Here is a 13553-nt window from a genome sequence, read left to right as displayed (position 1 = left end):
AGGTTAGGAGGAGCCTGACTGTCTCCTGAAAAAGCTCTTGGTAAAATAAAGTTAAAATATTATTTAAAATCTATTGCAGATCAACAAATGACGTCATGCTCAGTGAGAAAACACTCAGGGCTTACTATGCCTGTCGTGTCTGTCACTGCACACATGACACGTGTTCTGATTGGTTGTCCCTTCTATTCTGACTGGTCAGGGCCCTTGTCTAGTTTTTAAATATTTAAAAAATATCATCCCTGAAAACATGATTAGAATCAAGAACAGGACAAAGGAGGTAGCATTCACCATTTTGTGAAGGAAATAAAACAAGAGGTGTAAATAATTAGGAAAAAAGGGGTAAAGCCATCATTACCTGCAGATGATTTGACTTTATACCTTAAAAAAAAGAGGCAGAGAATCAACGTGAAATTTTAGAACTGATAACTATTCAGAAAAAAATAAGCGTAGAATGCCGGCTCTCTCCCCAGGGATTTGTACAGTTAATGCAATCTGGAACAAAATTACCCCAGGATTTTCCCCCTGGGGAAACTTGATTAAATCATCTTTGAAAAAGTAATCTGGAAAAATAAACATGTGAGGAAAATGAGGAGCCTGGCCCCAGTCTCTGGTCTCAGGATTCCAGGCGAGGACAGCAAATGGGTTGCCAGGGCTGGAGCCCAAGTGGTAGGGAAGGCAACTGTTTCTTGCCAGAGGCCAGGGCCTCAGAGAAAGGCGAACAGCCAGTGGGAGGAGGTGGGGTTTTGGGGGGAGAACCTCTGCAGCTGGTGCTATGCCTTTCCCATCGTTGACCCAGGTCCCGGGGATGCTGATACACTGCTGACTCAGCAGCTAGAACAGCGACCTGAGGACGGGTACTATTCCTTTTCCCCAAGCCCGCTCTAAGGCGCCAGCTAGAACTGAGTGGCAGGGCTGAGGCTGGAAACCTTTCAGGGAGGAGGGAACCAGTCTCTCGGGGCGTGTCCTCACATCCTCCCCAGAACCCCTGGGACCGCTGAAACCGGGGCTCAGAGACACCCCAGTATTTTCCTGGAGCACCTGGGGTGGCTGCCCAGTTCCACAGGGCCCTTAGAATCTGAAAGTTTGACTGTCTTTTTTCTTTTTTTTTTTTCTCCTAGACCCAGGAGTTTCTTTATTTATAAAATTGCAGTAAAATATACATAACATAAAATTGACCATCTTGACCATTTTTAAGTGCACAGTTTAGTGATGTTAAATACATTCACCCTGGTGTGCAACCAACACCACCATCCATCTCCACAACTCTTTTCCATCTTGCAAAACTGAAATGGTACCCATTAAACAGCGCCCCCATCCCTTCCTCCCCTCAGCCCCTGGCAACCACCATTCTGCTTTCTGTCTCTGTGACTGGGACTGCTCTGAATACCTCAGAGAGATGGAATCATACAGAATTCGTACTGTTGTGCCTGGCGTATTGCACTTAGTACAATATCCTCAAGGTTCATCCAGGCTATAGCTTGAGTTGATTGTGTTTTCGTTCTTCTCCTTCTATGAATTAGTTCGGGACTGAGATAGTTTGCTTCTGTTTTTTCTCAAATTATCTTCAGGAAAATTATAACGCTGAGAAAAGTCAAAAAGAAAATGAAATGCTTTGTGATTCAGGTGGAAGTTGAAAGAAGGGTCCCTGACGGTTTCTCCCCAGTTAGGAAGCCATCAGGATTAGCGGATGGTAAATACAGAAAAAAATGACTCAGATAGAAGGGTAACGTGAGAATGGAAAGTTCTCCAAGGAGAGCCTGAAGAGAATGAGAATGGTTACACAGAACTAATTTGTTTGAGAATAACACACAATAAGAGACAGCCTTCTGCACAGTCTGGGGGAGGCCGGTGGGAAGGAACACTTGGGAACGGGGGAGTCAGTGTTGACTCGTCCCCTGATCACTCATCGTGTGGTGCACAGGTTGGCCTTTGGCCGACTTTAATACCTCCCTTCATTTCCATGGCTTCTGTCAAGAAGTCAGGCGTACCCTCATTAACTCACAGACTCCTTTGTAATTAAACTCAAGCATATGCTCATTAACTCATTACTCTTTTGAATTAAATTTCCTCATGGGATACATTAGGTTTTATAAAATAATCCTTTTACAATGTCTGGCTTGGAGTGAGCACTACTTATTCAATGAATGAGTGAACTCACTTTTACCAGCAGAGCCCCACTAAGTAGGCCACCTCAAGGCTTATACGGAACAACATGCATAATAAAATCTATACTCTGAATTCAGCTTGTAACTCGGTTGTACTAACACGTGACCTTTATTCACATGGCAATGATTGTAGTGGCCAAAAGCTTGGACTCTGGATTGCATTGCCTAAGTTCAAGTTCATTATACACTTGGTAGCTTGGTGACCTTAGGTAGTTACTTAATCTCTCTGTACCTCACTCTGCTCATCTGTGAAATGGGGATAATAATAGCACCTACTTTGCTTTGGGCAGTATTTTCAACAGTGGTTTTCCACTCACTTCCAGCAGTAGCTGCTTCCACTCTGTTGCTCATCTCTGGGTCGCCCCCCACCCCTGACCACCACGTCTTCTTTTCAGCTTTTCCCTCCTTCCATCACGTTTGTAACTAACTCCCCACATTAAATTCCCTCTGTTTTCTTAAGTGATAAAACTATTTTTATTATTACTGACATCTAGCCTCTGAACCTCATAATCACTTTCCAAAGACTCCTGCTTTTTCAAAAAATTCCTCTATTTCTGTACTTAAAATATGTATCATCTGGTTTGGGAGAAAACATTCCCTCTTTGCTGCATCTGCAGGGCCACCTGGAAAAGCTACTGAGAGACCAGCCCTGATTCCTTCCCTTACTGACCTCCTGGGAGGACGGCCCTATAATCCGAAGTTTAGTCTGTTTTGAGCCCTGGGCTAAAACATGCTCAAAAAGGGCTACTGTCCTTCAGGCAGCCCCAGGCTACGACAGTGGGTCTGGGAGTCGGGAGGCTCTGTCCTCCCTGCTCACAGCCAGTCACCCCACTTCAACCTGCTCGGGGGAGGTGCGGCCAAACATTGCAGAGAAGATTCAAGTCACCTCACATGCCACTCTTTCCTCCAACAGGTTCCACCAACCCACCACGTGGTGTGAAGTCTTCAGCGTGGGTTCAGGGCTGGAGACTGGCACGGCCAGGACCATGGTGAGACAAGAGAGTCAAGACTGAAGGAGATGTCACCCTCAGGGCCACGCAAGTGCAGGGTCAGCGTGAAAAAGGAGCCCTTCCTTACATTTTGGACAACAGGTGCCTTTCTGCCCCACCTGGTCTCACCCCTTTATACCATCCTTTTCCACGAGAACAACACAAAACTGAGAATGTCAGGGTTGGAGGAGGCAGGACTTCCTTGGGTCCAGTGCTTAAGACTCCAGGCTTCCACTGCAGGGGGCGCGGGTTGGATCCCTGGTGGGGGAACTAAGATCCCGCATGCCGCGCTTCACGGCCACAAAAAAAGAAAAAAATGTTGGAGGAGGGCTTTAATGTCCTAGGACTCCCCTGCTTCTCCACATGTGGTCCATGGAGACGTAGCAGGGTCTTCAATGTAGATTCCTGGGCCCAAGCCCAGACCAACAGATTCAGAATCTTCGGGAGGTGGGGCGGGAACCTGCATTTTAATAAGGAGCCTCAGGCACTTCTGATAAACTAACAGTGGAGAGCTTCTCCTTGATGCCCACCTGTCACAGCATACCTTACCCAGCCTCCCGAAGTCGCCTGTTTTAGATCTAAAAAAAACGGCGGTTAGTCTATCACACTGGGCACCATTCTGTCTCCCTGTAACTTCACTCTGTCTCAGATCCAGAGTCTGGAATGACACTGTATAGGTTTCATCTCTTTTCTACATCTCAATCCTCGAGCACTAAGGTGTCTCTCGGGTCCTCAGCCCTCTTCAAGGACCTTAAGCCTCTTTAAGTTAAACAGTTGGTGTTCAGTCGACTCTTCCTCACAATCCACCAGCACGTAGAGAGAGCAAGAAAGGAGAAGAGGCTGCCAGATACGCCTGCACTACCAACTAAAGTTAAGGCCCTGAGATGGAATGTTTCCAGCACTAATTCACAACTCCACTAAATTATAACTTCGGCCCTGAATTTTAACAGCCCACCTTTCAAACGCTTCCCGGGGTTGCGCTGCTGCCCCCTTCCGGCCCTGGGTAGTACTGCAGGCTGTCGAAGCTGGCGATGGGGATGCGCTTTCCCCACACGTGGGAGTGGGAACGCGAGATAATCCGTCCCTCCCAGGGAAAGCCAGGAGTTGCTGTCCTGGAGCAGGCGAGAAATCCGAGACGAGAAACAGAGAAAGGAAGCGTGCGGCGGGGAGGGGGGGACCCGCCAGCGAAGAGAAGACCTGGAAGATGTAGACCTGGACCACCCCGAACCCACAGTGGCCCAGTTCTGCCCGGTTCTGGATCTGGCTCTTTCGTCAGCTCAAAAGGTGAGTTGGGACAGCCCTGTGCAGCCTTTCAAGTTGGAGAAAGAATCCTAGCAGGTGGTTTCTCGGAGTCATTCAGGGGAAGATGACAATGTGCTGATTTGTGCTTCCTGGAAAGAAAATAACTACATTATGAAAGTGCTTTTCTTAATTGTGCGGAGGGAAAGAAAATATTCATCTTCACTGAGTCTAAGGAAAATGGTTTTTCTCGTGGAAAGAATAGTTGTAAAGGAACAACGAACTTCAGAGTGAAAGCAAGTTGTGCTGGGCTCTTAGAAACATCTTGGTAACTACAGAGCAGTGAGGAGGGATCCCCTATTGGGTCTCTGAGCAGGTGACTTTGACGTGGTCATTATAAAAGTGTGGTAGAGCTCAGAGGAAGTACATTTTCCATTTCATAGGGACCGAATAGTGAAGGACACATAGGGAAGTGGTGGGGTCACTCTGGCACACAGATACGCAGTTACCTCCACGGAATTCATGCAGGATGGGATAGTTAGGAGGGGAAATGGCGCAGAGGCTACATAAAGAACTGCAGATAGTAAAGGATCTGTGTCCTGAGCACCCAAAACATTTGTTGGAAATATTCAACAATTGTGGTTAACACCTTCCTTTGGAGGAGCAGGTATGGAGGTGGTTAATGTTTAGCATTTAACGTTATTCAAAACCAAGTGATGAGCTGGGGTTCCCATCACATCTGATTTAGGAATAAACAGTGTAATTTACCAAGTCAATCACTAAAAACCACACTCACCAAGTCAAAAATGTGCTCAGATTGGAGCTTTGAGGTGAAAATAGGTAATGCTAAGTACTGTCGAAGTGCTAAATGTTAAGAAAAACTTAGATGTCTGCAGATACAGTCTCGCTGTGGAATTAGGACACAAACCAGAGGTTTAAGGTAAAGTAGTATTTTATAAAATTGAACACTGAAACTGGGAATGTTAGTTATAAAAGGGTTAGACTCAGAATTACTGGCATTTTGGGCCAGCTAATGCTTTGTCGTGGGGTGCTGCCCTGTTCCTTGCAAGGTACTTAGCAGCATCCCCTTGTCTCTGTCTGCTGGTTACTAACCAAGTCATGACAATCAAAACTGTCTCCAGACATTGCCAGCTGTCCCCTGAGAGGCAAAATTACCCCTGGTTGCTTACCACTGAGATACACCAATTGGATTGAAAAGTGAAAGTGTGTGAAGAATTGTCATTCAGTAACTGTTATCAGTTAATTCCCTCTTATCAGTTAATGCCCTTTATTATCACTAAACTTATAGAAGAGGACACGCCAGGGGCTATTATCACTACTCTTATTGATGCAGAAGCAAATGAGAGACAAACAATCCCATCACTGTCATACACAAGTCACTGTTTATCCCCACTGGAGAGAAGGGGCTGCCCAGCCCACTCCCGCAATCTCTTCCTGTTTCAGATTTCTACCAAATAGGGAAACTTTCTACCCAGCAAGAAACATATTCATTTTCTTAGTACTTGGAAAGTTTAGAAATTGCCTAAAATGGTCCTTACCACCATAATTATCATGGATCTACTCTGTTGAGCATCTGTTGTGAATGAGGGGTCCACCCTCTCTTAGAAGAGCTTCCATGTGAAAGGGCCAGGGGGAGCATGTGGTTCAGTTTTGTGAATTTTGCATGTTTTCAGCATAATAGTGAATAGATCTTTCATAGCGTATTTTTGTTTGGTTGTTTTTTTTTTAACCTTTTGACCCCCTGAACCCATTTCTCATTTCTACACACTCCTCTGCCCCTACACCTGCCACCTCTGGCAACCACCAATCTGTTCTGTGAATCTATGAGCTTGTGGGTTTTTTTTTATTGTTGTTGGAGATTCCATATATAGATCATATCGTATTTGTCTTTCTCTGTCTGACTTATTTCACTTAATGGCCTTGAAAAATCCATCCATGTTGTCACAAATGGCAAGGTTTCCTTCTTTTTTATGGCTGAATGATATTCTGTTTTTATATACCACAATTTCTTTATCCATTCATCCGTCGATGGACTCTTCGGTTGTTTCTACATCTTGGCTTTTATAAATAATGCTACAGTGAACATGGGGGTGCATATATCTTTTTGAGTGAGTGTTTTTGTTTTCTTCAGGTAAATACCTGGAAGTGGAATTGTTGGATTGTATGGGAATTCTATTTTTAATTTTTTGAGGAAACTCCATACTGTTTTCCACACTGGTTTCACCAATTTACATTCCAGCCAACAGCGTATGAGAGTTTCCTTTTCTCCACATCCTCGCTAACACTTGTTATTTCTTGTCTTTTTGATAATACCCATTCTGACAGGTGTGAGGTGATATCTCATTGTGGTTTTGATTTTCATTTCCCTGATGATTAATGATGTTGCACATCTTTTCATGTACCTATTAGCCATCTGCATGTCTTCTTTGAAAAATGACTATTCAAATCTACCCACTTTTTAATCATATTGTTTGTTTTTTGCTATTGAGTTGTATGAGTTCCTTATATATTTTGGATATTAACCCCTTCTCAGATATATGATTTGCAAATATTTTCTCCCATTCTGTAGGTTACCTTTTCCTTTTGTTGATGGTTTCCTTTGCTGTGCGGAGCTTTTAGTTTGATGCAGTCCCACTGATTTTTGCTTTTGTTGCTTTTACTTTTGGTGTCAGATCCAAAAAATCATTGACAACACCTATGTCAAGGAGCCTTCCACCTAAGTTTTCTTCTAGGAGTTATACAGTCTCAGGTCTTACATTCAAGTCTTTTATCCATTTTGAATTAATTTTTGTGTATGATGTAAGATAGTGGTCTAGTTTCATTCTTTTGCAAGTGGCTGTCCAGTTTTCCCAACACCATTTATTGAAGAGACTGTCCTTTCCCCATTGTATATTCTTGGTTCTTTTGTCATAAATTAATTGACAATATATGAAACAATAAATCCCACTGGAAAGGTAGTATACAGTAAAAGTAGTGGATTAATCCCTTATAGAGCTAGTATGAAGGTTAAAAGACAAAAGTGGTAAAAATAACTATAATTAGAATAATTACTTAAGGGATGCACAAAATAAAAAGACCTAAAATGTGACATCTAAAACAAAACTTGCAGGGGAGAGTAAAAATGTTGAGCTTTAGAATGCAATCAAACTTAGGTTATCGACTTAACATAGACTGCTATAGATACAAATTGTTATATGTAAGCCTCATGGTAACCACAAAGCAAAAATCTATAGTAAATACATAAAAGATAAAGAGAAAGTAATATAAGCAGACCACTCAAGAAAGTCTTCAAACCACAAAGGAAGAGAAGAGGAAGGAGCAGAGGGACTACAAAACAGTCAAAACGATTAACAGCATGACAATAAGTGTATACCTATCATAGCATATTTGAATTGGTAAATTCACACAGTGAGTTCTGTGAATAAAAAAGCAAATTTACTATTATTTTCTCAAACTGCAGCTTTTTTGTGGGTTTGGCACTCAAAACATATTTATTTTTGCTTTGAATTGAAATAAATTCATTATCAAAGGTCATAAAAAGTAATTCACAAAGGGGGACATTAACCAGAAAACAATCAGTGAAAGAATGTGCAATATCACTGGTAATCCAAAATGTAAACTGAAATAACAGTTAACTTTCATCTTTGCCTATGAAAGTAATTAAAATGATCTAGTCTTCCTACCACCGAGTGCTGGCTGTGGTGCGGCGAAACTGGCGCTTCCATATATTGGCTAGTGACACTGTAAATGGATACAAGTCCTTTGGAAATTAATTTTACCTCAAAAACCAAAAAAAATGCTCATGCTTTTTAATTCCATAATCTCATATCAAATTATTTATTCTAATGGAAAGATATGTCTCTTGGGATTAGTCAAAATAGTGAAAAATTGTAAGTAAGTAACCAACAATAAGGTATAGGTTGGGTATAGTATGATATATCCTGCTCTGTAGAATGTGATATAGATAGAAGTGTTAAAATGATGGTTACAAAGACCACACAGTTACAGAAAGAATTCTTGTGTCAAAATGCGAAAAAAAAAAAAAAAAGGGGAATTCCCGGGCAGTCCAGTGGTTAGGACTCAGCGCTTTCACTGCCGTGGCCCCTGTTCAGTCCTTGGTAGGGGAACGAAGATCCCACAAGCTGCACAGCACGGCCCCCACCCCCCCAAAAATGTGAAGTGTTAATTTAATGTGCCCTATGAATACAACCATCAAAAATGTGTGTGTGTGTGTGTGTGTGTGTGTGTACACGTACATATACATACATACATACATACTTGAAAGAAAAGCTCCAAAATACCACCAGTTGTCGGGCTAGAGTCCTTCAGTTGTTTATAATGACAAATGGTTTTCTTTTCTCTATGACCTAATTTTTCTGTTACTTTACTTTCATAATTTTAAAGAAAATATTACAAAAGAGGAAAAAATATTTCCCCTCCGCCATCACATCATAGCCCCTCTTTTTGTTTTTCCTCTTGGGGGACTTATTTCTGCTTATCTGCGCCCCTACAAGCTACTTATTGTCTCTGGAATTTGGGGAAATAATTTACGTTTCCTTTTCAATGACACTTTTTTTTTTCTTTGGAGTAGATCCATTTATTTCAAATTAATTTACATGAATGAGCCATGTTTCATAACTCCAGGGAGGAGAGAGCTACAGGCTTAATTCTGCCAAAATACTGGCATTGAGACTTCATGACATTTTCTTGGTGGAAATGGAGAAAACAGCTTTCTGGGAATTCATGAGTTTTCTCTAATTGTGCGTTTGTGTACACATGTATTTGCTGGAGAGAGGGTTCACTCCTTTTTTTTTAATTAAAAATTCAATCCAGTGATGCTTCTTGAATGTTTTAAATTATAAACATAAACCTGCTCATGGGTGAAAAAGCAAAGCAGTATTAGGGTAAAAAGTAGAAATGAACATACTTCTCACACTTTCCTCCAGCACTTTCCTCTGGCCCGACCCCTGTGGCCCTATACCTGGCTACTTCTCTCCACAGGTGACGGGTATTAACCATGGTTTGCTGTGTGTGCTGCATCTTTTCCTAGGCCTGTCGGTACACATGTGGACATCATTTACATTGATGAGATTGTACTGGACACACCCCTCTGCCCCCTCTGCTTGTGGTAAGTTGTGTCGAATTGTCCTCCAAAGAAGTGGCACCACCGACGACGTAGCCTAGCTGCTCCCCCCCCTCACTGGAATCCTAAACTGTTCTTCATCTTTGCTGATACCTCATGGTTGTTTTAATTAACACTTCATTCCTTATCACTGTGTGACATTGAACATAATTTACGAAGTCGATTGTCCAGCATTTGGGACCTTATGCGGGAATTCTGTCTCCTTCTGGCTGGGGCTAAAGCTCGTTGCCCACATCAGAGCCACCTGTCTCCTAAGGAACATTCTTTAAGGTGTGACAGAATTAGCAGCACATCATTCTTTTTTACCTCTCATCCATCTTGCCAGTTTATAAAGTAAAAGCCTGAAGGAATAAGAATGGCCTCATTTATAAGATGGATCTAATACCTGTACCCTGTGTCGGTTTGTCTCATTGGGTCTGATGTTATAACCGATAAGGGTATCAGTGTTTTTTTTAAATGGATGTTTCTACCACTGTTTGCAGTTAGTGACTAAAGAAAGCAGTCCATTTGGGATATTCAAAAATTTTTAAATCTCTCTGTATCCCTACACTGTTTTTTGTTTGTTTGTTTGTTTTCTTCAAAGTTCACAGGAAACTAAAGCATGTGGCTCTTAGCCCAGTTAGTGGCCCAAGGTACAAATGCTTGTGTTACGATGTAACACAGACAAATACAGGTGGTTTCCACAAAAGCTGCTGTGGATTTGAAGATGTGATATCTTGGGTTGTAGGTATGATAGGAACAATTCACATATTGTTTTAAAGAAAATTTATACATTTGTGGCAACTCCACCACACGAATATGAACAGTTTGCCCTTCTTTCTCTTCCCCCTGTTATTTCCCTTCCATGACACAGAAGGAAAGTGTTGGCCCCTGGCTAGATGTGAAGTCCACACCAACCCCTGAGGAGAGAATTCCACTACCTTCTCAGTGTTATTTATGTGCTGCTCCCTGTGCTACTGAAGCTTACAAGTCCTGAAACTCCAGAGGGCTGTCTGAGGGCAGGATGCGGAGCATCTGGAGCTGAGACAGGAAGAGAGGTGTGTGGGGACTGGTGACATGTTCGGTGATGTTGCCAGTGACACAGGGAGGGGCTTTCTCTCCCCCGGACACCCCACCGATGATGAGACTCGCCCAGAGCAAGTGCTTTGCGGCATAACCAGGGACACACCTGTTCTACATCTAGAAAAGTGAGGTTAGGAAAGACCCTTAGGAGCCCTGCTGGGCCATAACCCCCTCCTGCCCTTTGAGACCGGGTTTGTCCTTGGGTACGGGACAGTTGTTTTTCTAGATGGGGTTTTAGTGGCTTAGCTTACGTGGCACCCCTGTGGTCATCGACCTCAACAAGTGTGGACACCAACAAAAAACATCTGTAATTCATTCAGTAACTAGTTGTCCACGACTGGGGGCCTCCTTTCTGTTTGACAAAAGGGTGCACACCTGGTAAACCCCATCCGGCCAGGGAACTGGCCTAGTTTCATGTCCCCTGGTGAAAAGCCAAGTCAGTGATGGGGAGGAAGCTGTTGTTTAATCTGGGCTTCAGTTCCCCTGATTTTCTGTGTGTAGGGCCACCAAGGCGACAGGTTTTGCAAGCACATTGTAGAAAGAACGAATCCTCGTGAAGAGACATTCTAACAGTGGTTCTCGGAATCATTCATTAAATGTATATTGAAGACCTGCTACGGGCTGTGCACGCATGTCTTCCACAGTTGTTTCTGGAAAGGCAGCAGGAGGCAGGATCATCAGGGGATAGCTGGGAATTGCCCAGCACTGCGTTCTGTGGGAGAAAGGGCGTGTGACACCCTCGTGCTCAGCTCGGATGCTTCGCGTCCTGTTTTCTCACTGCAATCAAAACTATGAAAGCCAGTTCTGCTCAAGTGAGAGCAGGCCTCTCAGGCTTGACAGATGTTACGACCCCTGCCTTCTAATCTAGCCGTGTTACCTTGGGCACGTTCTTAACTCTTCTGGCCCTCCATCTCCTCATCTGTGAAATGGGCACGATGCTCCTTACCTGGTGAAACACGATTGCAAACCCACAGGACTGATGGAGAAGGTGCGCCCACCTCCTTGCAGCCCCTGACTGTCCCTGGGAAGCCCTTCCTTTCTCGGTTTCTTCCCCTTTCCTCCTGCTCGGTGGTAAGAAGGACAGGCTGGGCTTGCAAGTCTCAGAGGCCAGGTTTCAAATGAGTCACAGAAGCCTCATTTCAAATCCCAGTTCTACCACTCAGTAGTTAAGCAGCTTTGAGCATATGAACTGTCTGAGTCTCGGTTCTCCCTGTGCCTCCTGGGCAGCCAAGGGGGACGAAATGAGGTGACACGTGGGAGACCTTGGCAGGGCGCTGGGGATTTGCCTCTGATTTCAGACTGACCCGTCTCCCATCACATCGACTCCGACTTGCTGTAAAGGGGCTCCTGCAGATACCAAGCCAGCTTCTGAGTGTGACACATCCTAGAAGCAAAGCGTTAGGGAATAAAAGCTCCGTATCTCATTGTAATCCCTGGAGCTGAAAGCACTGGCTGAATCGCCCTGCCTGTGAGCTAACAGAGGATCAGCAGCTGAGAGAAGCTGCCAGAGCGAGCTCGGCCTGCCAGGGTGGCCCCCCGCCGGCAGGCCCACGCTGAGCGACGGCGGGGCGGTGGAGGAAATCACGGCGAGCAGCAGCCTCCGGCCGTGTGCTCTTCTCCTTAGTTATCACTTCCACGCGTATCCCGTCACTCACTGCCAGCATCCGCTGCGCTCAGGTCCTTCCACCTGGGAGAGCCGGCGGGCGGCACTGCCGAATGCCGCGGTCCCCTGGTCTGCAAATCTCTGCGGTACCAGCAATGAGGCCTTTCTAAAAGTGTGCTTGAAAATGGAGCTGTGCCCTTTCAGGACAGGTTCCTGGAGGGACTTTGCGTATGAAGTGAGGATGTTTGCCCCAGGTCCTGTCAGGATCAGCCAGCACCCCACCCTTCACCCCCGGAGCTGACCTCTCCCAAGCAACAAAATGGTAGAAAATTGCAGGACTGTCCCACACTCAGGCACCAGGGGCAAAGGGACAGAGCATCCACCGCCGCTCCCAACCTACTGCCTCTACAGGGCTACCTCATTCCCTGGGCAGGAGAATTTGCTGTCCTACCTGATCGGTTGGATTTTGGTTGTGTATTTTATTTTATTAATCTATTTATTTGACCTCGCTGCGAGGCATGTGGGATCTTAGTTCCCCGACGACCAGGGATCGAACCCCCGCCCCCGGCAGTGGAAGGGTGGAGTCCCAACCACTGGACCGCTAGGGAAGTCCCTATTTTAAAAGTTATGGATATTTCTTCCAAAGAGGGGAAGCTCTTTCTCATAGTGTCAACTTGCTCAGACCATAGCAAGTCCACAGTGAAGCCGTGGTGGGTCTCCAGGCCTCCTGGGTCTCAGTCCAGGCTGCTATGGTCAAGTCCATGCTTACACTTTTTCCGTGGACCTTGGAGAATGGTGTTATAATCGAGAGAGCTACATGTGTGTGCAGAAGTGAGAAGGGCTTCAGCTCTGTCGATATATCTGAGTCAAATCTGGGCTCTGCCAGTTGTTAGCTCTGGCTTTAGAGCGAATCTTAACCTCTCTGAGTCTCCAAGACTCCATCTGTAAAACTGAGTTAATAGTACCTCCCAGGATTGTTGTGGGGATGAAATACGAGAAGATGTACGTGAAGTGCTAACCGAACACCTGGCACTTAGCAATTGCTCAATAAATGGTACCTATTATTACCTTGCCCTCCAGGCCCTGTGTCTTCCCAGCTGTGCATCAGTGGGCAAGCTTCTTAACCTCTCTGAGCGTGGTTCCCTCATCTGTGAAATGAGGAGTGTTTCAGTCTGATCATGGCCAACAAGGCCACACCTGCAGGCCGACCGTGTCAAAGCCAGCACCCTGAATCCAGGCTGATTGAGGCCACCTGCAGGCACAGGTGACACGCACAGAGGTGGTTAATTGGCACCGTGTCAGTCCTGCCACAGCTTTTCTAATAAATTATG

Source organism: Grampus griseus, assembly GCF_964374135.1.
Source record: "Grampus griseus genome assembly, chromosome: 18".
NCBI classification, from domain to species: domain Eukaryota; kingdom Metazoa; phylum Chordata; class Mammalia; order Artiodactyla; family Delphinidae; genus Grampus; species Grampus griseus.
This window is presented reverse-complemented; position numbering follows the sequence as displayed.